At 38.9% G+C, this 25927-nt stretch overlaps 1 pseudogene; it reads right to left on the bottom strand.

Annotated features, from left to right (window-relative positions):
• Window positions 1-14749: 14749 nt before the first annotated feature.
• Window positions 14750-24286, bottom strand: LOC108541257 (acyl-CoA-binding protein-like; annotated as a pseudogene).
• Between the last annotated feature and the right edge of the window lie 1641 nt (window positions 24287-25927).

Below are 25927 nucleotides of genomic sequence, written 5' to 3' on the forward strand. Positions count from 1 at the left end.
TGAAAGACAGCACTAACGGCAAATTGCAACACTATTTAAATTTCCACCTTATTTCCCCCAGAGCAAATTCTTAAATGTTAATCATCATCAGGCAGTCAAGTAGACACTTTAGCTGCAGAGAGTTTTATATTTTTCCTGGGGAATAAAGGCACGACAAATATAAAACATAATCCTGATAAATCCACTCGATTCCTGCTCTATTTACATTTTGAGAAATAATCTTGATGTATTGTATTTAACATTAGACATAATCAATATAAGATTGATAGACATTTTACATTAAACATTGTAAAAATAGCTGCTCCCACATTTAATATTCTTCTGCTACAAGTCTGAATTCTTCATTACTTAAGCGAGGTTATGATGCTGGTCGGCTACTTTGGAAAATGTCACTATCTTCTTCAGGTTTGTTTCTGAAAGTGTACTAACATTTTCAAAATCTGGTTTCTGAGTTGAGAAAAATCCAAGTGAAAGATATCACAATGACTATTTGAGACTAATCCTACTGACGGCATTACTTCCTTTATGGAGGTAAGACTTGATAACTAGCATTCTCTGCCACTAGCCTACAGAAAAGGTTACCTTCTCTGTAGCTTCTGGGAGCTTCTTGCAGGTGCTTAGAGCTTTATTAATTACACTCAGCTGGGCTGAGGGAAACTAGAGATGAAATATGGGAAATATTCCAGAGTCTGGCATGTGAGCAATCATAAGCAGTTCATGGAAACCTCAGAGTGTCTCAGCTTTCCTGCTTTATATTCATTAATTTCCTTTTCTCATATTAATAAAGGTCAATGCTGTTAGTGCCTACCTTATCCATAGAAGGGAACTTGATCTTGAACTGAGTCATTCCATTATATTCTACTTTTTAATAGAAAACTAAAATCTTACTTTTGGGGATAGCTTTGTTGTCAGTATGCTTGGTATAGCTTTGTCTTTTTCTAATGAATAGTCCTTTACTTTATTCCAAAAGATCATATGCTTCTTAGAAGTGTTTCTGTTCTTTAGTTAAAATTACATTTTAGTTTTAAAACTCAATTAAAAAATCAGTAGTTATTTATTGATGGCATGATATTAGTTGCTATACTAAATCCTATAGATGAATTAATTCTCATACTGACACTAGGAAGTAAAATCAGGTCTTTCTGATGCTCCATAATGAAGTGAAAAAGAACACACCACACCCACATTAAGAATAGATTACATGTCTTAGTCAGCCAAGGAAAAAGAAACCTCTCTGAGGCAGGACCAATATGGCCTGACTAACGAGGATTTCCCTGGTCTCTGCTTCCTGAGAAAGTCCACCAGGAAGGTCATATCCACACATAGTAAAGACCATCAGTGTCTAAATGTCTCTGATAGTAGACCTGCCTCCAGCTTTCCAGGCTTCCCAAATAATTACATCTTCACAACCCAAAGTATTTTCCAAATCCCATGTTCTTATCATTACAACAGATTTCAGAACATCATACCTTTGCAGTGGTGTTCCTTTAAAATGAGGTACATAAACTCCTTTAATTATACAGTGAAATAAAAATATAGTTCATTTTCAATATAAGGATTAGGGGCAACTACAATCTGGTCATTTGAAGAACTAATTTCTAGTAAAAAGATGAGGAACTAAATTATAGAGATTTATTAATATAGTATTGTAAGTTATCAGGATAATTTGGGAATAGTTCTTTCTAGATCAATGGATGGATTGAATAAGAACATCTTTGACTTATGATTCTAAAATGTGGTACTACATTTTTGCAAATTTCGTCTTGAGGAAATACTTTTCTGCAAGATTTTTTCCCTAAAGCTAGATTAGATCTCCAATGGGAGTACCCGTACTTCCTGGAAGTCTGGAACAAAACAGGAAATACTTTCTTGGCTCTGCAATGGCATACTATGGTTGCCTAAACAAAAAAGGGCAAGGTTGTCTGGTACTTGCATAAATAGATAACTAGAAAGATATAGACATGGGTGTGCATGTGTGTGTGTGTATGTGTATGTGTGTGCATACAATTAAGAAGTCTATATGTATATGGATATAAGCTTATACATATACATACATATAAGCTTCTTAGTTCCAAATATAGTAACATAAAGAACACTTCAGTTATTAGGAAAAGATACTCTTTCAATGCAGGCTCTAGGGTGCACTGTCTAATTCAGTAGCTACTAGTCATATGTGGGGCTATATAAATTTAAATGTAAACTAATTTCATGTAAATTAATTTAAAATTCATCTTCAGAGCCATACTAGCCACGTTTCAAGTACTCCACATGTGGCTAGTAGCTACCATATCAGATAGCACAGATGTAGAATCCTTCCACCATTGCCGGAAGTTCTATTGGACAGTGTTGGTCCGGAAATGAAGGAAATATTTTTAAAATGCATTTAATTAGGGCTTATTAGTCTTATCCTTTCAATAAAGTCTTCCCTGAACTAATTTCTGTTGTAGATTACTGAAATGGGCTATTTTATTATGCTGTTCACATAGTTATTCAACTTCTAATTGGAGGTTGATGAAGTTCTTTCATTTACGACAGTATCATTTGCACCACATTTTCCAACTGCATTAAGAAGTTAAATTATCTCACAGAAGATAACAAAAGACAGGGAATTTACTCAACAGTCTAGCACATATAAATATAAATATGTATGAGGGTGTGTGTGTGTGTGTGTGTGTGTGTGTGTATGTGTAAGTTTGTGTTGACTGAAAACCAAAGTTGAGGATGCCGTGCTCCCACATTGTAAAGTGAAATGCTAAGCATACTACTAGCTTATCTTTGCAACCTTTTCAAGAAGAGTCCAGTCAAGTCCAACAGGGACTTCTGCCCTGCATAAGGAAATCATTAGAGAAGATCTTTTGAAGAAATGTCTAAGAGCAAAGAATTACCAGTGGCTCTCAAAGATTCTGTTTGCAAGAGGCATACTGCTCATATTTCACTTGCCAAATCAAGCATGTGACCAAACCTGATGTCAGTGGGGTGGAGAAGTATAGTCTTCTCACAGAGAGTAGCAGCAAATCATTAGGGACAATAGTATACCTGTCACAAGGCCTTTTTGCTCATGATAAACATCTCACTCTCTGTATTAGTTAGGGTTCTCCAGAGAAACAGAACCAGTAGGATATACATATAAAGATATAAAGAGATTAATATGGGAATTGACTCACATGATTATGGAAGCCAAGAAGTCCCATCATATGCCATCTGCAAGATGGAGAACTACGAATTCAGACTGTAATTCAGGTTGGGTCCAAAGGCCTGTGAAACAATAGGAGCTGCTGGCATAAGTCCCAGAGTCAGAAGGCCAAGAACTCCAGTATTTCAGAGCAGAAGATGGGTGTCCCAGCTCATGGAGAGGGGGAGAGAGAGAAAGAGAGAGAGAGAGAGAAAATTCACTCCTCCTCTGTCTTTTTGTGCTATTTAGGTCTTTAACAGATTAGATGATGCTGCCCACATTGACGAAGGCAGCTCTTCTTTACCTCAGTCCACTGATTCAAATGCCATTCTCTTTCAGAAACACCCTCACAGACACACCCAGAAATAATGTTTTACCAGCTATCTGGGCATCCTTTAATGTGTCAGTCAAATTGACACGTAAAATTAACCATCACACTCTGTCTTTTATATATCTTGTTATGATATAGCTGGTTTCTAGATTTTTTTTTTTTTTTTTTTTTGAGACAGAGTCTTGCTCTGTAGCCCAGACTGGAGTGCAGTGGCGCGATCTCGGCTCACTGCTAGCTCCACCTCCCAGGTTCACGCCATTCTCCTGCCTCAACCTCCCGAGTAGCTGGGACTACAGGCGCCCACCACCACGCCCAGCTAATTATTTTGTACTTTTTTAGTAGAGATGGGGTTTCACTGTGTTAGCCAGGATGGTCTCGATCTCTTGACCTCCTGATCCGCCCGCCTCAGCCTCCCAAAGTGCTGAAATTACAGGCGTGAGCCACCACACCCGGCCTCTAAATGGTATTTTTATATCGCTTAGAAAAAATAACCCTATTTTTAGAACAACTGAGGTATCTGGTTTTTCAACATTATCAGCAATAGACCACTGTGGTTTCTTGGAGTCTCTTATCATCCTTGATCTAGGCTCAACTGCACTGGTTGCCCTCCTACTATACTCCGAATCTGTAGAATGCATAAAAAGCAGAGGATACTTTGTTCATTACTCTGCCTGTTTTAGTGCCAGAGATCCTGGCCTGGAGTCGGAAGTCTGGTAGGGAACAATTTGGACAAATTGAATAGAAGGTATTATTTATGGCCATGAGGACAGAACAAGAATACCTGCTGTTGGAAAGTTTTATAAGATGATGATCGTGTTTTCTTTCTCATTAGCAGGGTATTTCAAAGGTGGGTGGTGGTCACTTTATTCATTATAAACAAATACCACTGAGTCTTAACTTTTGAAAGAAGCTTGTATTAATTAACACAGCACCCAGAAATGACACCTGTGAGACAGGTGTTTTTATCTCCATTTTGCAAAAGAGCCAGCAAAACAAAGAGAGATTAAGCGACTTGCCCAGAGTCTCACAACTCAAGTGCTAGAGATGGCGTCTGAGCTTTAGTCTTCCTGATTCCAGATTTACACATGGATCTGGTGAGCATCTTCCTACCCATATCAACAAGTAGCATTTGTCAGGTGGTATACTGCATTCACCAGGCCTCTTGCCAAAGGCAGTATCAACATTGGTTGATTTGTCTTTAAAATTACCCTGCAAAATAACTATTATTTCTTAGTATTCTATGGTTAGGAAATTGAAGCTTAGAGGGGTAAATATGGTGTAAAAGATTACACTGCTAACAAGTGTTGGAGCCAGAATTTTAAACCAAGTCTAACTCTAAAGTCACTGTTCCCACGGCTAACTAACCTCTACTGTTACAGCTTTAATGCTTAGCATCTGCATCCAAAACTAGGGGTGCCCTGAAGTGGAGAAAGGCAGTATACCTGAAGTCATACCAGAAAGGCAAGTAAAAAGAATAAAAGTACTTGAGTAAAAATGCATGGGATTGGATGATGGTGTAGGTTTATGGTGGAAATGAGAATATTAAAATGAGAATTACAGAAGAAAATCACTTAATCATGAAATAGAAATGGACTTCTGTCCCTGAAGCTCTTTGGTTAATTTTGCTTTTCAGACCTAATTTTTTTCTTAAGCATGCTTATTTTGATTCTAATCCAGTTGAAGCAAGCTTATAATTAAAGTGGTATTTACTACATTGGACATTTTTCAGACTGATTAGATAGGAGTGTCTAGGACAGCGAAAGGCCCTTGGGATCTGAGCACATCCAATGTCTTGATCACACAGTAGAAACAGGCAACCAAAATCCAGCCTTGGTGGGAGACAGTCTGAGTCAGAGGGATTGTTAAATGATAAGCCAAAGCAGAAGTCAGGGAGTGCACCTGGAGATAGTCATTGCTGGGAGGCTCTGTGTTCATCTTGTTTTAATCAGTTGACTATTAAAAGAGAGAGAAGAAAAAATGAATGAAAAATTGTTAGGATAACTGAGTCAGATGACAATTGTGTGCAACTCAAACATACCTAATACTAAAACAAGAGGTAGTCTGATGGAAGTTAGCACACAGATTGACATGAGTTGTCATTTCTGACATTTAGAACCAATCTTTTTCTAAAGAATTGCTACCTCTCAAAATGGTTGGATATGAAAATTAGGACCTAGCTGGATCAACTCAATGGAAGCTAGTATATGATTTCTTAACTATTTCAACTAGAAGTATGTACCAGGCTATGTCACTGATGTCCAAATAACCCCTGCAACACTTAGACATCCTTCCACAGAAGATTATTCCTAATTCCTATATTTCTAGAATGATGCCCAGAATTTAAAATAATAGCCCCATGCCTTGCTACTCCTTGTAACTGAGAATGCAAATGTCCTTGGATCGCTGGAAAAATTGCAGAAAAAAATGATAAAGGTTTTTCTGTATGACAATCAGTTCTACAGACTTCTAGCTCTGCCAGAATGGAGGCAATTATTTATTGTTGATTAAGCAGTGGAAGTCGTGGTTCTGGGTTTAAGGAAGACAGTTTTCTGGCCAAGAGGATCTAGAAACTGCCCTTGGAACAACTCACTTTCCAGGATATTCATATACTCTATGGTTACTGGCAAAAATATGAAGGATCTGGGCTTGATTTTAATGAAAGAGTGAATGTTCACCCTCACCTCTTAGAATATTGAGTAGAAAATCAAAGGCTTTTCTCTAATCTTCATTCCTCTCTTTATTCTACTCTTGGAGCCTGGTTGTAAACCTTGGTATCCTGTACCTATGGTGAGTCTACAGATGGATTGTGGTGAGTCTACAGATGGATTGGGTTGTTCAGAATCTTCCCTCTTGTAATACACTACTACTTTATATAAAGAATGACCTCAATCATAGGTTCTTATAGGTCTTTAGAGGAGAATTTAAAACTATGGGGAAAACAGTAATTTTGTCCCACTACAAACAAATCAATCTGTGATTTGTGTATTGAGACTCCCCCAGAGAGATTTGGGCAATTAAGAATTGGAAACCCTTAATTAGAATGAAAAAGACTCAGCAATGGTAGATGGAGATGCTGATGAGTTCCAGAAGGGCTCTCTGTGTGTTGAGAGTTGGGTAGTCAATATGCAATGTAACATCTAGAGTAGTGTGGAACATTTCATTACCAAACACTGTAATCATGCTCAGGGCTCCCCTGGAGTGGCTCATCATGTGCCCTGACCTCAGGGTCCTATTTCTTCTGGTGTGGTTTGGGGTGTATTTAGTGAGTAAATGACCATGCTTTCCCCCAGTGGAACTAAAGAGGGCAGGTTGGATACAACAGCTTCTAGAGCTGGCACTGGACTTTGTCAGCAGTATGGCTTTTATGATCATTGATCATAAGCGAAGAAAGACTATTTCTATCCCTCTCTCTGCCAGACATCCCTCTAATGTCCAGGTTTCCTTTCTGCAGCTAAGTGGTATACATAACACCCTTTCTAGGTGTCAGGCTATGTCACTGTAAGGCCCTTCTGATAATGATAAACAGCTTACTCTCTGTATTAGTTAGGGTTCTCCAGAAAAACAGGACTATTAGGATATACATACAAAGATATAAGGAGATTAATATGGGAATTGGCTGTAAGCAACTATAAGCAGTGACATAGCCCGGTACATAGAAACAGCCTCCCCTTTTCTCTACACTTAAATCCTTCCTGTTCTTTAACATGGAGCTAGGACTTCATCTCCTGCAGACAAATATCTACATATTACCCTCCAGTTTATTTTTTATTTGTTTATTTAATTGTGACTTTCTTCAATGTACTGTAACTCCCAGAGTGCTGAACATAATTCTAACAGGAAGCCTTCAATTAAAATGGAGTAATGCTGAGGTACGTTTGAAATACTTGCTATTTTGGAATCTAGGAAAGCAAATGTCTACGGGAAAACAGGAAAGTCAGATTCAACATCTAGACTTTTTAACAGTAAAGATTCCAAAGAAAAGACTGTATTTAGGAAAATGAACGAATACTGTTTAATTTTACATAGAAATCTAAAAATAAGTGAATGAGTATATACATTGGAGACAGTGACAGAATTAAAAGCAAGACGTCTGCAAAGTGATACAGGAAATAGAATAGATAATCTGGATATTATAGGCCAAAAGCAACATAAAACATCTAACGATGTTTTTGGTATAGTGGAAAAATCAACAGTAATCTGAAATTTTCTGTTCTTTTGCAATATTAACAAATTTTATTTTATTGTTGGATAGTCTCTCTGCTAGCTTTCTAGAATGATCTGGATATATTACTGACTTTTCTAACTTTATTTCCCCTGACACTATTATTTTATGTATTACTCTGTGGACATCTTATTTTCTTGCCTACAGGGAATAATTTAACTTAAATATTAACATTAGTCATTTGAGCATAGTATTTCACGGACATTTTTATCCCTCTGTTTTTTTAAGATCATCCATTACTTTTACTCTGTTTCCTGTGTTGACATTTTTCATGCTGTTTGCAATAATTTTCAGTAGGAAAAAAGTTTAAATGCATACAGTGACACTTCCATGAAATGGAATTTTCAAAGACATTTGTTTCTTGGATCTGTTGCTACGATTTTAAAATAGGAATGTTATACCCAGGAAAATATGCAATGTGGGAGCAGGACATATTTTACCACTGTGGGTATGTTCAAATTTCTAAAATATTTTGTTTTCTTTCTCTTTTAAAGTTTGACAAGAAAATATTTGTGTACTCAAATTTTTTCCCTAGTTATTGAGTTGTTTTTTCTCATTGTTCCTTGATGTCATCTCACCTAAGTATATGATTTCAGCGTGTTTTCTGGTTAGACTCCTGAGAGATGGCAACGTCAAGCAGGTTTGTTTAGCTGTGTGTTGAACAGAACTGCAGGAAGCAAGCAAAGGCTGTTAGCAGAAGCCAGGAGGAGATCTTTAAAAGCATGATGAGCTATGTTACATACACCAAGGGCACAAATAAATTGCATTTTGCACCATCCTTAGAGATGTCGCCGGTAGGTGGTAGAGTGTTCAGGAGTCAGAGCGCTAGTCCAGGATCAATGCAACAGCAGCAGCATGGAGGTGAGAGAGCCGAGGATGCCGGGAGCCACCTGGTTTCCACAACTGATGGAGCAGGACCACCGCCCTCAGCCTCAAGCTGTTCCTGCAGCTTGGAAACTATCGGCTAAGCTGGCCCAGAGTATGAGAATTTTCTAAAAGCTGAAGGGAGACAGTCCCTTTAGTGCATGGGTATTCTAGTCATTAGATCCAAAGACAAGCTCAGCTTCTATTTCAAAAAAAAAGTAGCAGATAGCTGCAGGGTTAGCTCTTCCCCCAATGGCTGTTCACATTGATTTGCTTCATAGATTGATTGCTTTTGGCATTCGCAACCCTCCTGAACAACAGGGGAAAAAAACCCAGTGGCTGGGCCAAATTCACAAATGACGAATGAACGTGGAAGACACATTTGGTGTCACACTGACTTGCAATGGATAACAGCATTTAAAAGTAGTAACAGCTGGATTCAAGTTTTTAAAATTAGGGCTGTATTATTAATGGGGGAATTGGGACACTGGGAGTCTGAGAGGGAGATTAAAAGTTTATTTGAAATGAATGGGCTTTCTGCTGCACCTTGGGATGGCAGCCACAAGGCGGACATGACACATGGCTCTGGCCCCTTGTCAGACAACTTTTACTCACCTGGATTCAGCATTAGATCTTGGTGTGCAATGAGGACACTCTAACAAGCAGCGGCACAAAACTTCTTTTGTATTTATTGTGGGGATTTTGTAAAGTATATTGTCCAATAAATCTCATACCGTCTTCTTCATGAAGACATCCAGGAGAAATTCCTCACACGCCTTACAGACAGGAAAAGCTATGTTCTCCAGAGAAATGATGCTAGTCCCTTTCACAAACACTGAATCTTGTGACTGCCAGAGTTTCCCTCCTGCCTTGGTCCCGGTGAAGCAAGCGACTGGGTTTAAGATTAGAATGGGACCTTCCGTATACACTGATAATTCAATACTTTTATTCTTGGCTTCACTTTGCTTTCTCACCCTTATTTTTCTTTCTCTCCTATTACATGCATTTATGCAATGAGGAGGAAGATAAACAGTCAGTACACATTTTCTAGTGATAAATTATCATTTTAAATTTTGCCCAAGTGGCAATATAGTTATAAAAGAAAATATCCTTAGTTTTTAAGAAATGCAGACCCAACTATGGATGAGAGTGAAATGATGTCAACTGCGATTTGCTTTAAAATACTTCAGCGGCCGGGCGCGGTGGCTCAAGCCTGTAATCCCAGCACTTTGGGAGGCCGAGACGGGTGGATCACGAGGTCAGCAGATCGAGACCATCCTGGCTAACACTGTGAAACCCCGTCTCTACTAAAAAATACAAAAAACTAGCCGGGCGAGGTGGCGGGCGCCTGTAGTCCCAGCTACTCGGGAGGCTGAGGCAGGAGAATGGCGTAAACCCGGGAGGCGGAGCTTGCAGTGAGCTGAGATCCGGCCACTGCACTCCAGCCAGGGCGATAGAGCGAGACTCCGTCTCAAAAAAAAAAAAAAAAAACTTCAGCAATCAAAGGGGTAGATAAAGCAAGAAGGGAAACATTTTGAAAATTGAATATCGGTGGGTTTTAAAACTATCCTTTTAACTTCTGTGTATGTTTAGGAATTTTAATTAGAAAATGTTTTCCATTTGGATCAAATTTTTGATATAGTGGGAGGCCAAGTTTCTTGTCAACTTGACAGTTATTTCCATCAGAAAATGTTGAGTAGTTTTTCATATATTCTTCTGAAACTGGTTTAACTGTTTTGTTTTTCTCCCCCTGCCTTGTCAGTTGAAGCTTCAAGTCATACAATCTAAGACAGAATGAAGGCAGCAAATCTAAACTCCAAGGCCACATAAAATGTGCCAATCCACAGGTAGAAACACTCACATGTGCTTAGAAACGCTCTGCTTTCCTCCTTGATTACCCAAATTCTCACTCTAAGCTTCTATTTCTCCAGATCTAGACCTGGGAATTTAATATCTGAAGACTCATATAGGGCTGATGTACCCTACGTTGCAAAATTTCATGCGTATTTCATACTTACACTCTTCATATGTCAATGGTGCTATTGAGTTTGGTTACTTTCTCTATCTGTGTGGTTTCATCACCAGTTTATTCACTCCTATATAAAACTTAAGATTTGAGATAAGAACTGGAATTTAAATGAGCTTTAGGAAAGAGTGTATCTTGGTTAGAATATAAGAGTCTGAAAAGTCTGCTGTGGGTGCTAAGCTGGCTAACTAAGGGAAATGGTGATGCTAACAGAAATTTGTCATATGTCTTCAGAGTATTGTCTGGCAACTGATTAAAACAGAGGAAGAGTGAAACAGCATCTGCTTCTCTCCACCTCACAGTGATAAAATGGTTGAATAAATTCACTTTGCTTATGGCCATGAAGAACACAGGGGACTTCATCTTTCCAAGTGTTTTCATGCAATGCTCAAGGCTAATTCTTTTGGTCCTGATGTTTTATTTCTTAGCACCTGCTGGATCAAGAAGCACCCACAAGGATCATTTCTCAAAAATGTCTGAAACTATATCTATTCTGACTATGAACCTTGATCACAATTCAAATCCTTAGGCTACTAAAAATAAAATGTTCTGATTGTTTTCAGCATTACCCACTAACTTTTGCTTTCTATTTCCACATTCTGTCTTCTGGGGGCACTTTTTAAACAGAGTCTGAACGTGCTATTCTTTTTTTTTTTTTTTTTTTTTTTTTTTTTTTTTTTTTGAGACAGAATCTCTCTCTGTTGCCAGGCTGGAGTGCAATGGTACAATCTCGGCTCACTGCAACCTCTACTTCCGGTTCAAGCAATTCTCCTGACTCAGCCTCCCAAGTAGCTGGGACTACAGGCATGCACCACCATGCCCAACTAATTTTTGTTTTTAGTAGAGATGGGGTTTCACGATGTTGGCCAGGATGGTCTTGATCTCTTGACCTCCTGATGCACCTGCCTTAGCCTCCCAAAGTGCTGGGATTACAGGCGTGAGCCACCGTGCCCACCCCGAAAGTATTATTCTTACTATGAACTATAGTGGTAATATTTCACTTAAAAACCAGTGCTATGCCCATTGCTGGTTAACAAGCTTTGGAGAAGTATTAGGTTGAACCATAGAAACTGCCACAAATGGTCAAATATTGAAAATTTTATATGCTTCAGCTCATAGTCTCTTTCACACACATTCTCTTTCATTTTTTTTATAATTTTATTTTTTATACGACTTAATGGACACATGCTGATTTCCTGTATATCATCAACACTCCGGAGCCATGAGGGTAAGATCAGAGCTGCAGGAGCCCAGACACATACTTTGTCACCTGCCAAGTGAAAGACAATGAATGGAGTTCCCTAAATTTTTCAGTGAACTTTTTGGTGTCTATGTTGCCTAATTTTATTCCCTTTCTTTGTGTTTAAGAAAGATCTAATACCTACATAGAATATCAAGGCTATTAAACGCTAAGCAGATTGCCAACCTCAAAGCTTAAGTTCCTGTTATCATAGGCCTCATTTCTCAAATTTGTATAAATGTACATGTGATGGAAAACCAGAAGATGCTTGGTAAACATAGTCAGTTTTACTCAATGATGAATGGTTTCAGTCATCATTTTTTGTATTAAAGGAAACAGAAATATACTATAGAGTATAACGCAAACACTACATGGATTTTTAAAATAAAATCTGACACTTGAAAGGCATGTTCCGCATTTAGGGCTATTGCAAGGCCCAGAACCATGGGATGAAGTTTTACTCCTTCTGTCGGTAGAGGAAGTTTAGTGGAAGGTTTGAGTACCTTACCCCTGAGTGTAGGAAACGTATAGAAGTACCAAAGTCTGAGCAACACTGAGAACTACACAGTAAAATTAGCACATAGGATTTATTATCCTTTGTTGAATGAGTATATGACTATATGATGATGATGATGAAAATGGCCACGATGATTAAAAAAATAACTAATATTTTTGGAGTTCTTACAATGGGCCTAAGTATTGGTGCACAAGTATTCTAGGGATTGGCAAACTACATCCTGCAGACCAAATTCAGCCCACTGACTGTTTTTGCAAGTAAGATTTTATTGGAATATAGCCACACCAAGTCATTCAGGTATTTTCTATGGCTGCTTCCATTCTATTTAATACAAGGGCATACTTCAGTAGATGCAACAGAGACAACATAGTCCACGAGGCCTAAACTATTTAGTATCTGGTTCTTTACAGAAAAAATTTGCCAATTCCTGTATTAGTGCATTAATTCTCATAACAAGCTTATGAGGGAGATTCTAATATTAACTTCATTTTGCTGATGAAAAAACTAAGGCATAGAAGGTTATTTAACTTACTCAAAGTCATAGAGCAAGTAAGTGGCAGGGCAGTATTTGAATCCATCATTCTGGCTGTAGAGCCCACATATCTGAAACAACTCACTATAGAGATCCTTCTAGATAAGAGAAAACATATTCAAGATCACTTTAAAAACACAGGCCCTAAGTTGATAGCCTCCTAGTAAATGCTGTTAATATATCTATAACTAGAAAAGAAGGTGCCAAATTATGAGGATGGTGAGCAAGAAACCTGGAACATGGAAAAAATAGCATCTGTATTAGCCAGTTCAGGCTGCTATAACAGGGCACCATAGATTGGTGGCTTATAAACAATAGATATCTCTTTCTTATAGTCTGGAGGCTGGAAGCCCAAGGTCAGGGTATGAGTTGGTTTGAAAGTTTGTCCCCTCCAGATCTATGTTGAACTGGGATTCCCAATGTTGGAAGTGGGGCCTAGTTGGAGGTGATCAGATCATGGAGGCGAAACCCTCAGGAATGGTTTAGCACCATTCCCTCAGTTGGTGCTAATGAGTTCTCCCTCAGTTAGTTCATGTGAGATCTGGTTGTTTAAAAGAACCTGGGACCTCCGCCTTCTCCCTCTCTTGCTCTCATTCTCACACGTGATAACACTGGCTCCCTCTTTGCCTTCTGCCATGATTGTAAGCATCCTGAGTTCCTTACCAGAAGCAGATGCCAGCACCATGCATCCTCTACAGCCTGCAGAACTGTGAGCCAATTAAACTTTTCTTTTTAAATCACCTAGCCTCAGGTATTTCTTTGTAGAAATGCAAAAATAGACTAACACAGGGTACCAGTAAGGTTGGGTTCTGGTGAGGGGCCTCTTCTAGGTTGCAGACAGCTGACTTCTCATTGTATCCTCACATGGCAGAAAGAGAGCCAGAGAGGTAATTGGGGTTAGTTTAGGGCACTAGTCCCATTCATGAGGGCTGCACCCTCATGATCTAATTACTTTCCAAAGGCTCACCTCCTAATACCATCACATTTGGAGTTAGGATTTGAACATATGAGTCTGGGGGAAAATATAAACATTCAGTTCATTGTAGTGTCTAAAAACATCACAGCCCCATCCACTTGATGCCCACTCCCCATGTGCCAGTGGGAAGTTCAAAGAATCCTGAAACATCTAAACAGAGCCCTTAAAAAAATTAAAAACCATGAAATCACTAAAACTATTGCTCTAGCCAAAGCTGTCTCTTCCTGAATATGGTTTGCAAATCCCAATTCCATGTTTGTGCATTCCCTAAGTTGTTGTTTTCTACTCTTTGCCTTCCCAATACCCACAATGAAAGTGGAAGGAAATTCAGACATTATCTGAAGGAATGTTAATAATGATGGGGAGTGTCAGGTTTACACTGGGGTGATCATGAAAATGCTGTTCTTTTAATGTCATATTCGAGATTCCTAGAAAGCAAAGGTTATGACTACTTAGTGAATTTCTTAAGATCTTGCAATATGCATGCAAATACATAATAAATACAAGAAATGATCTTGTGTTCAGGCTTCTGTTAACTAGAATGCCCTGTTAATTGTTACTCCATACTTCTATAATAATGGATCTCAGAAACTTGTTGAAGTTGCTTCTTAATTATCCAAAACCTGTGTTCATTATAGTTTTTCTTTTTTTAAGTCATGAATACACTTTTAATTGATCTCAGATTAAAAACTGCTCAAGGAAGGTCAGTAATCGTTTTCGCCCCTAATCTGTTAGAGCCCTGTAGTGAGCAGCCTTGAGGAGCTGGGTTAACTGGTTATTTTCCCAGTTTCCATCATCTGCAGTATTAGAAAAAACAAGGCACTGTCTCAGTTTAGGATAAACACATGGCTGGCAACCAAATCCGTCTCTTACATTCCGTGTTTTTTCTTTAGCTCTTCTACTTTGTTGACGTAAGCTTTCATGGCATCTTCCTTGGTAGTCCCTTTCAGCTCATTCCAGGTGTCCCACTTGGTCTTACCCTTGAAGTCCAACAGCCCAGGCCATTCTATATTTATGTTGCCTGCAGTTGCTTGTTTGTAGTGGCCATAGATGAACACATCTCATCATCCCCTGGCTCGGTCTTAAGGTGTTTGACATCTTCCACAGCTTTCTCAAACTCAGCCTGAGACATCCTGGCCAGCTTGCAAGGACTCCAGGGAACCCATGGAGGAGGAGAGGAGCAGGAAGCAATCATCATAGTTTTAAAATTAAATATGTATACCATGCTTAATTATTTTACAGATGCACTCTATATATGTATATATAGTACTATTTTCTTTTAAACTGGTAACTTTTAAACCTGTTACCAGTTTAAAAGTCTCTGATAATGGAGATGTCAGCTTACCTTTGGAACTGGCTTCTTTTTCCAGGTGGGTGGGGGAATCCCCAAGTAGTCCTTTGTGTGGTATAAATGTAAAGGAAATAACCATCCATGAGCTGATAAGGGTAGATAATTGGATCTTTGTGGGATCTAGTCCAGGGCTCTGGCCCTTTGAGTAGATGATGTCTCATAGCCCTCCTCAAGTGAGTGTCCAACTCAGACTCCCACTCTCAAGTTCAGAGTTGTCAAATGGCCTGATGGGCCTCCAAAGCCCTGGTGAAGATGACCAGCAAAGGTAAGTAAGTCCAAAGATAGAATTTGTGATAAGGGAAAAGAGCCTGCATTGGTGACCTTGATTCAGTGTCAGGGCCTTAATCAGATGGAGGAAGCACTCATTCTGGACTTAGTGCACAGCTGATATCAAAACTTCCTTGGACCAGTACCTCCAGTGCTGTGGGTGTATCCTGGGGAAATGACTGAGGTTGTGATTAGATTACATATGGCTGATTCCTAGACAACTTGAAATCGAGGCTATATGTCTTGTGGGACACCCATGGCTGAGTCTGCGGAGAAAGGGGTAGTTTCCCAAGGAACATATTGGTTATTTTATCAGCAAAAATGCAAACGAATAGCAGGGTGCAAACAAAAACAACTGACTACACCATAAATACTAAAAATGGTTTCCCCCTTTTATAAAAGGTAAGCAAATGCCTATGCCTTTCTCAAGTTCAAGAATTATTATAACCATGCTTCCATTTCCAAAAGAAGGAAACTGTACCCATAGTGACTGTATAGAAAAGGAAACACAACAGAGGTTCAGAGTCATAGCTGGGCTGACTGCCTGCACACACCCAGCTGTTCTCTTAAAATCGCAAAGCCCGTGGAAGTTCAAGACTCTGTTGTTTTGGCCCAAATTACATATTTCAACACTTTATTGTTTGCTTTTGATGTCTGGGTTAGTAATTTTAATGCAAAAAGGACCATCTGGGAAAACATTTTGTGTGTCTCATATGGGTTCTTTAGGGATAAGCAAAATGCTCATTATTTAAGCAAAATGTTTTAATATGGAGCTGCAATGATGTTGTGAATAAGGAATTACATCATTGTGATATCCACTTCTGTGCCCAGAAAAACAGAAACACATTGCTTTGTATTCATGAGGAAAGTGTAGAGATCCCTGCAAGAAATGCGTTTTAGAAATTGCCCCAAATATTACTCTAGAATACATTCTTTGTTATTAAGCTTGGTTATAGCATAAGGAAAAAAATGCTTCAGTAAACTTTTTCAAATGATCTTTCATAAAATTACATTTCTTAGTATATTTTTAAATCAAGAAAGCCACATATACAATATTAACTGGGAAAGGATATTTTTAAAAAATTCTTGAAAATAACAGATTGGCATAATCAAATCAGGTGAGTTCTGGTGATTACTGAGAATAAAACACCTGGATTCAATAAATCTTAAAGCACTTAACCATGTAATAAAGCACAGAGCGATGGAAGAAAATGTGTATATTTGAAGTCTCATCTAATTTAAAATCACAAAAATGAGAATCACACAAAATACTCTCGCCTTCCTGGGCAGAAATGAATACATCAACACTGCAGGCTATGACAGTGTAGTACCTATTAACGCATTGTGGATAAACAATTAAAAAGCTTGATTACCAAATGTAAGATAATGTAAGGGAGCACTCTTCAAATGAGTCTCGGTATATGAGAGTATATGCAGACTTGCCCTAAGAGACCTTGTTTGGTGGGGCGGGGGGGGGGGCGGGGGGGGGGGTGGCTTTAAAGGAATCCAGGTTCTTAAGTGGAATTAAGGCAAGAACAGAAAAACCAAATATAGCATGTTCTTACACTTATAATGAGAACTAAGCATTGTGGAAGCTAAGCATTGGGATACTCATGGACATAAACATGGGACAGATAGGCACTGGAGGACCACTAGAGGGTGGGAGGGAGGGAGGCATAGGGCTGATAATCTACCTGTTGCGTTACTATGCTCACTGTTTGAGTGATGGAGATCGTTCGTACCCTAAACCTCAGCATCATACAATCATACCTACATAAAAAACCTGCAACATGTCCCCTTGAAGTCCAAAATAAAAGTTGAAATTATTAAATAATTAAAGAATCCAGGTCCTTACCTTCCATATGTTCTCTTTCCTAAAACACACCTGCCTACAGGATATCCCTCTGGTAGTTCTCCTCTTATCCCTCACCACCATCACCTTCCAATGTACTCAAGAACAAACCTTTTACTCTTCTTGAATCCAACTACATACATTTTTCCAGGGTGGAAAAACCCCTCATCAAACCAAAGGTTTAAAATGTCAAAATTGAAATATGACATATTGGCAGAGGAAAAGAAAAGAGATTATCAGTAAGAAATATTGAAGGCATAGGTGTGTTATTTTATGCAAGTGACAAACTTTTATCAAAGGTTTTTATCTATTTAACTAGAATATTTAACTGGAAACCATGCTAGGAAGTTCCAATCGGTTAAGATGTGTGTTCTCTCTGCATCTTTATGATTCTCAGTAGTGAGAATGAGCTTGATAATTTGCATTATTAACCTGCATCATGGCCTGTGTCACAGTTGCATATTTGCATGGTTTCAAGGAAGACGTGACAAAAATGTCCGTGTTTACTTGCATCAAGTTTTTCCAAAAGACCATTTACAAGAAAAATCATCTTTATTTTATTTAATAGAGATACGAATCTCCTGCTCACTGTCACTCCTCAGTCATTGTGTTTATTCAACTATTTGATGTTGTTTTGTGACACATAATTTATTTAATAGCAATCATCATTTCACTTTTTGTAAACTCTACAATTACTAGGGACTCAATACTTTCTCTTTTCTTTGCTGGTAATTCCCAGCAGAGTAAACTGCACTCTTTAAAATAAAACATTTACTTAGGTATGGGTGTATGACACCCCTCTGCCCCCTGTAGAGAGGGTAACTGGCTCATAGTGAATCCTAGGTTTCTGTTGTCCCTTGCTCCCTATCTGTAAGTAATAAGCCTGCTTCATGGAACTTGTATGTGACTGTTCTATCTCACTGGACTCAGACAAGTTGATAACCAGTTCACAGTGAACCTGCATCACACTATTGGCTTAAAACAATCATTTAACTCTCACAATTCTGCTGTTTAGGAATTTAAGCAGTGCTCAAAGGGAAAAGCTCATTTCTGCAACTGGAGAATCCATGATAGCTTTGCTCACATGTCAAGTTTCTCAAACGCTTGACTGAAGTGGCTGGGACCTGGCTGATCCTCTCTATCTCTCCCTTCATGGGCTCTTATACTCCGGGGCCTCTTTTTCTGCACACAGTCTCTCTTTACATGGTTTCTGTATATAGCTGCTTGTTTCCTCTCTGAGCTAAAACAGAAGCTATATGACATTTGAATGTCTGGGCTCAAAAATCCAATAATATGACCTCTGCTGCATTAAACTTGTCAAAAAATCACAAGTTCAGTGCAGATTCAAGGTATGAGTAAACAGACGTGTTCTCTTGGTCAGAGAACTGGTGAGTGCGTGAATAATTCTTACTGGCTGTAGTCACATACAATCTTCCACAGTTTGCCCTCTGGCCACAAAAATTCACATTACTTCCATATGTAAACTATAGTCAACTGCTCCAAAGACTCCCAAAGTCTCAACAAATTATAATATCAAATTTTATGCCCAGTGTCTCTTGATCTACATTGGGATCATACAGATGTGCATGAAATTTCATAAGTGCAGCTCCTTTGATATGAACTGTGAAGCAAAAATGCAAGTTATCTGTACCTCCATGTCCAACAATATAATGTTAAGACAGACTAGAATAACCACATTAGACACTCATTTATAAAAGGGAGAAATGAAGGCACATAGCAGTCACTAGTTAATAGAAATTCTGAAATACAGACAGGCTCATCTTATCAGTGTCCCCTAATCTGGAGGCAAGGAATGTTTCTTGATTCAGGTTTGGTTTTGCTATATTGCTTCTAATAGCTTATATTTCTGTTTGTGGGGCTCTGGGCTCCACCTTCTGAATCGTATTTCCTTTGTTCATAGGAAATTTTCCATGTTTGCCATCAGGTAGCTGTCTCAGTCTACTTTTTGCAACACAAGTTGAGGGCCCAGAGAAAAATGAAATTAAAAAAAAGACCTTTTTTTCATTTTGCACCTTCCACGTCCTTTTAAATTCAAGCTGGTATATAGTACCTTAAGAAATTTAGTGTGCTTCCTGTGTATCAAATTGTAAATCCGAAATCCAAAATAAATCTAATTATAAGTGAAAAAGTCACACATACGAATCTCTTCAAGACAAGCCCCTCTCTAATGCAGGCTTTGAGTCAGAATGCTGTGGAACAATATTCTTAAAATTCTTACAAGCTGTTTTGTCTAGCTGAGAAGGTTGATGAGGCACTGAGTTAAATTAGGGATCTTGTAACTACACTGTTGATTTGGTCTTTACACTAAAGTCATGTTTTATTGACAATGTCCTGAATTCTATCTTTTCCTGGGGCCCTTTCTCACTTTTAGAACATTTTCTAACTCAAAATGTGGGAATGAGAAAATATTTTATTTTCCAACTCAGCAAGTTCTCAGTTGGAAATATTTTCTCTACATTTGACTTGAAATTAGAATCATTCCTCTTTAGTCAATATCATTTTTGCAATACCTTATAATATGTAGGTCTAAGAGGCTGTATTAGTACGTTTTCTATAAAAAATGCCACTATAAAAACATACTTGAGACTGGGCAATTTGTAGCAAAAAAAGAGGTTTAACGGACTTGCAGTTCCACGTGGCTGGGGAGGCCTCAGAATCCTGGTGAAAGCTGAAAGGCATGACTCACATGGCGGCAGACAAGAGAAGAGAGCTTGTGCAGGGAAACTCCCATTTTTAAAACCGTCAGCTCTGATGAGACTTATTCACTATCACAAGAACAGCAAAAGAAAGGTCCACTCTCATAACTCAATTACCTCCCACTACATTCCTCCCACAACACATGGGAATTGTGGAAGTTACAATTCAAGATGAGATTTTGGTAGGGACAGAGCCAAACCATATCATTCTGCCCCAGCCCCTCCCAAATTTAATGTCCTCACATTTCAAAACCAATCATGCCTTCCCAACAGTCCCCCAAAGTCTTAACTCATTTCAGCATTAACTCAAAAGTCTGCAGTCCAAAGTTTCATCTAATACAAAGCAAGTCCCTTCCACCTATGAGCCTGTAAAATCAAAAGCAAGTTAGTTACTTCCTAGATACAATGGGGGTATAGGCATTGGGTAAATACAGCCATTCCAAATGAGAGAAATTGGCTATAGGCTCCATGCAAGTCCAAAATCCAGTGGGTCAGTCAAATCTTAAAGATCCAAAATGATCTTCTTTGACTCCAAGTCTCACATCCAGGTCACACTGATGAAAGAAGTAGGTTCCCATGGTCTTGGGCAGTTCTGCCTCTGTGGCTTTACAGGGTATATAATCCCCCTCCTGGCTGCTGTCGTGGCAGGCATTGAGTGTCTGTGGCTTTTCCAGGTGCACAGTACAAGCTGTCAGCGGATCTATCATTCTTGGGTCTGGAGGATGGTGGCCCTCTTCTCACAGCCCAACTATGTGTTGCCCCAGTAGGGACTCTGTGTGAGGGTTCCGACCACAATTCCCTTCTGCACTGCCCTAGCAGAGGTTCCCCATGAGATCCCTGCCCCTGCAGCAAACTTCTGCCTGGACATCCAGGTGTTTCCATATATCCTCTGGAATCTGGGCAGAGGTTCCCAAACCCCAATTCTTGACTTCTTTGCATTGGCAGGCTCAACACCACATGAAAGCTGCCAGGGCTTGAGGCTTGCACCCTCTGAAGCCACAGCCTGAGCCACAGCCTAGGCTGGACACAGCACAGGTATCTTGGGACCCACCCATGAAACCACTTATTCCTCCTAGGCCTCCAGGCCTGTGATGGGAGGGGCTGCCATGAAGACCTCTGACACACCCTGGAGACATTTTCCCCATTGTCTTGGGGATTAACATTTGGCTCCTAGTTACTTACGCAAATTTCTGCAGCCAGCTTGAATTTTTCCTCTGAAAATGAGGCTTTCTTTTCTATCAAATTGTCAGGCTACAAATTTTCTGAACTTTTGTGCTCTGCTTCCCTTATAAAACTGAATGCCTTCAACAGCACACAAATCACATTTTAAATGTTTTGCTGCTTTGAAATTTCTTCTGCCAGATACCCTAAATCATCTCTCTCAAGTTCAAAGTTTCACAACTGTCTAGAGCAGGGCAAAATGCCACCAGTCTCTTTGCTGAAACATAACAAGAGTCACCTTTGCTCTTGTTCCTAACAAGTTCCTCATTTCCGTCTGAGACCACTTCAGCCTGTCCATATTGCTATCAGCATTTTTGGCAAAGCCATTCAACAAGTCTCTAGGAAGTTCCAAACGTTCTCACATTTTCCTGTCTTCTTCTGAGCCCTCCAAACTGTTCCAACCTCTGCCTGTTACCCAGTTCCAAAGTCACTTCCACATTTTTGGGTACCTTTTCAGCAGCGCTGCACTCTACTGGTACCAATTAGTCTGTTTTCATGCTGCTGATAAAGACATACCCAAGACTGGGCAATTTGCAACAAAAGAAATAATTTTAATGGACTTACAGTTCCACATGGCTGGGGTGGCTTCACAATCCTGGTAGAAGGTGAAAGGCACATCTCACATGGCAGCAGACAAAAGAAGAGAGTTTGTGCAAGAAAACTCCTGCTTTTAAAACCATCAGATCTCATGAGACGTATTCACTATCACGAGAACAGCACGGGAAAGATCTGCCCCATAATTCAATTACCTCCCACCAGGTTCCTCCTGCAACACGTGGGAATTGTGGGAGTTACAATTCAAGATGAGGGGACGTTCTTAGGTGGGGACACAGACAAACCATATCAGAAGCCAACTGCACGTTCAAAATTTTGCCTGGAGGCCGGGCGCAGTGGCTCATGCCTATAATCCCAGCACTTTGGGAGGCCAAGGCAGGCAGATCACGAGATCAAGAGATCAAGACCATCCTGGCTAACACGGTGAAATCCTGTCTCTACTAAGAATGCAAAAAAATTAGCCAGGCACAGTGGCCGGTGCCTGTAGTCCCAGCTACTCTGGAGGCTGAGGCAGAAGAATGATGTGAACCCAGGACGTGGAGGTTGCAGTGAGCCGAAATCGTGCCACTGCACTCCAGCCTGGGCGACAGAGCAAGACTCCATTAAAAAAAAAAAAAAAAAAAATTGCCTGGAAACCTGCTTAGCCAGATCCACAAAAATCCTTAGGTATATTTTCTATCTTTATATTCCTGCACATAATAGTTTTTTCAAATGTTTCCTCAGTGCTTAATATTGGGCATTCTTCTCCATCCTCCAATAATAATTTGCTTACTGGTCTTCTAACCTCCATAAATAGTCCCATTGTTCTTTCAGTTTTTACCTGTAGTTCAGGGGCTGGTTGGGGCTTCTAGTGTCTCATGCATCAGAGGTTTTTTCTCTCCATGTGGCCACTCTCTCAGGGACAATAAGTGAACTTCCTCACATAGCAGCTGTTTTTCCCTCTGACCAAAAGCAGAGGCTATGTGCCATTGTAGGCCTGGACCCAAAAGTCCTAGAATGTCATGTCTGCTGCATTCTATTGGTCAAAACAAGTCCCAAGGTGAGACCAGATACAGTTTACTCTCATCTCTTGATTAGAGAAGCCACAAGCATATATGATATGCAAAAAACTCTTGGTCCCTACTGTGGGTTGAATAGTGACCCCCAAATAAATGCTTATGTCCTAATTCCCAGAACCTGTGAATGTTACCTTACTTGGAAAAGGGATCTTTGCAGATGTAACTAAGTTAAAGATCTTGATATGAGGATAGCAACCTGTCTCATCCAGGTGTGCCCTCATCCAATGACAAGTATTCCTATAAGGGACACACAAAGGAGAGCCACACAGGCAGAAGAAAAACCATGTGAAGATTGAGGCATATGCAGTCACAAGCCAAGGAATGCTGGCATCTGTCAGATGCTGAAAGAGACAAGGAACAGAATCTCTTAGAGCCTCTGAAGGAAGCACTGATATCTTGATTTTGGACTTCTGGCCTTGAACTGTGAGAGAATCAGTTTGTGTTAAGTCACCACATTTGTAGTATTTGGTTATGGCAGTCAGAGGAAACTAATATAGCAGCTATGTTCAAAGTCGATCTAATACATTATGCTTATATTATTTTTAATGTTCAAATACTCAACATAAATAAATTTTACAAAAATTTTGCTTCAGTCTACATAAATCAGATATATAATATTTATTAATAATTTTAAGAAAAAAGTTATTTTGAAAATAGTTTTGAATGGAATGATTTTATGGGATAATGAACATAAGAAAATCATTTTCATTTTGTAAATGGTTTTCAAAACTATAAATGTTGTCCCTGTGTAGATTTTAAATTGCATACTTACTATACAAATACTAGTCTAAAGCATTGCTTTCTGCAATGATGGAAATGTCCTACGTCTTCCCCGTCCAATGTTGTAGCCACTAGACACAGGTGAATATTGAGAACTTGAAATATGGTTTATGTGACCAAGAGTTAAATTTCAAATTTTATTTCATTCAGTTAATTTAAATTTAGCCAAATGTGACTAGTGGCTACCATATTGGACAAGTGCTGGTCCAACAAATCCTTTCACAAGTTAGGTGGTATATACTTTTTTTCTTTTAACAGAATTGAAGAGGAGCATAACAGTATTGTCCACTGATGGACTGAATTAGTCATGGCAACCACCCATGGCCACATGGCAAGAAACACATGGCATGTATTAGGTAAAAGGTCAAGATATGTGTAATAAATAAACTATTTACAAATGTGAGCAGGATGTAAAGAAACTAAAGATAGTGTAATACCCTGAGAATAGTAACAAGAAGGTTGTCAATATCTTTGGGCCTAACAGGATATAAGGGAGAGTTTACTAGAACCCAGAAGGAGATAGTATAGATAGGATTACCTTGAAAGGGAATGTAATTTTTCAGGGAAGGAACTGGGAGAATAAATAGCCATCTCTTCACTTCCTCTAATCTCCTGCCAAGAGGTACTCATTGGTAAAATCCAGCTGGAAGCAAGAAGGCAAGCATGCTGATATAGTCCATACAGGTCAGCTTCCAGGCAGGAAGTAAGGTAGAAGAGGATGGTATAGATCTAGAAGGATAAATAGAAGATATCCAACACCTACAAAATTAAAATAAAATTATTATTTATTATAATGTGTTTTTGGCTGATCCAATTCAGCTGATGTTTACAGAAATAAGTGACATCGTTATAATTAAACTTTTTCTATTTTGTTAACTTATTTATGTAAATGAGATTTCCACAGTCTGAGCCCTGCCTCATTTTAGCAATAAGTGATTCATCCAAAGGTACATAAACTGAAAGGAAGGGAATGCTCCATTCATTTCAGATGTTTCCAAAAAATATGATAGGAATGATCAAATGTTTAATATATTTAAATTAATGATGCATTATAATAACATTATAATTACAATTTAATCCAGGAGAAATTTTTCAATAGCAAGAGCATATAGTCAAAGAATTTTAAAATTTGATTTATATATATCCAGAGAGAGATTATACAGTAATTAATAAAAGACTTTTAAGCACAAACATATATTTCATTAGGATAAAATTCAACAGAGAAAAAAGAATGAATATGTAAGTTCAAGACAGAAAAAAAGAAACAATGTAAAATTTCTGACTTTTCTGAGTTTTTTTCCACAAATGTGTTTTTGTAAATGGATGAAGATGGGCATCAGGTTACTCTGGTAGGTGAGGTATCAGCAAAAATGGCAGAGTATGAATTCCAAAAGTCTGCCCCTCCACAAAAACAATGCATAAAGTGGCACAACTGTCAGAATCAACTTCTTCAGAACCCTGGAATGTAATGAAAAGCTTACAACAACCAGGGGAACACTTAATCAAGAAAAGCAGCCAAATCTCAGCATATGTCCTAGCAATTCCACTCCTGGGTATACACTCAAGAGAACTGAAAACATATGTTCACATAAAAATTTGTACATGAACATTCATAGCAGCATTATTAATAATAAATAACAGTGGAAACAACCCAAACGTCCATCAACTGATGAATGGGTAAAAAAAATTTGATATAACTATACAATGAATATTATTCAGCTATTACAGGAAATGGAGTATCAGTAGGTACTATAGCATGGATGAACCTCAAAAACACTATGCTAAGTGAAAGAAACCAGTCACAAAAACCCACATGTTATATGATTCCATTTATATGAAATGTCTAGAATAGGCAAATCCACAGAGACAGAAAGCAGATTAGTGGTTGCCAAGGGATGAGGGATGAAGAGAATGGAGAATGACTGCTTAATAGATACAGGGCGAGGTGGCGGGCGCCTGTAGTCCCAGCTACTTGGGAGGCTGAGGCGGGAAAATGGCGTAAACCCGGGAGGCGGAGCTTGCAGTGAGCTGAGATCCGGCCACTGCACTCCAGCCTGGGCGACAGAGCGAGACTCCATCTCAAAAAAAAAAAAAAAAAAAAATAGATACAGGGTTTCTTTCGGGATGATGAAAATGTTTTGGAACTAGATAGAGGTGATGGTTCTATAACGTTGTAAATGTACTAAAAGCCACTGAACCATACACTTTAAAATGGTGAATTTTATGTTATGTGAATTGTACCTCAA

Source organism: Rhinopithecus bieti, unplaced genomic scaffold (genome assembly GCF_001698545.2).
Source record: "Rhinopithecus bieti isolate Rb0 unplaced genomic scaffold, ASM169854v2 scaffold_20307, whole genome shotgun sequence".
NCBI classification, from domain to species: domain Eukaryota; kingdom Metazoa; phylum Chordata; class Mammalia; order Primates; family Cercopithecidae; genus Rhinopithecus; species Rhinopithecus bieti.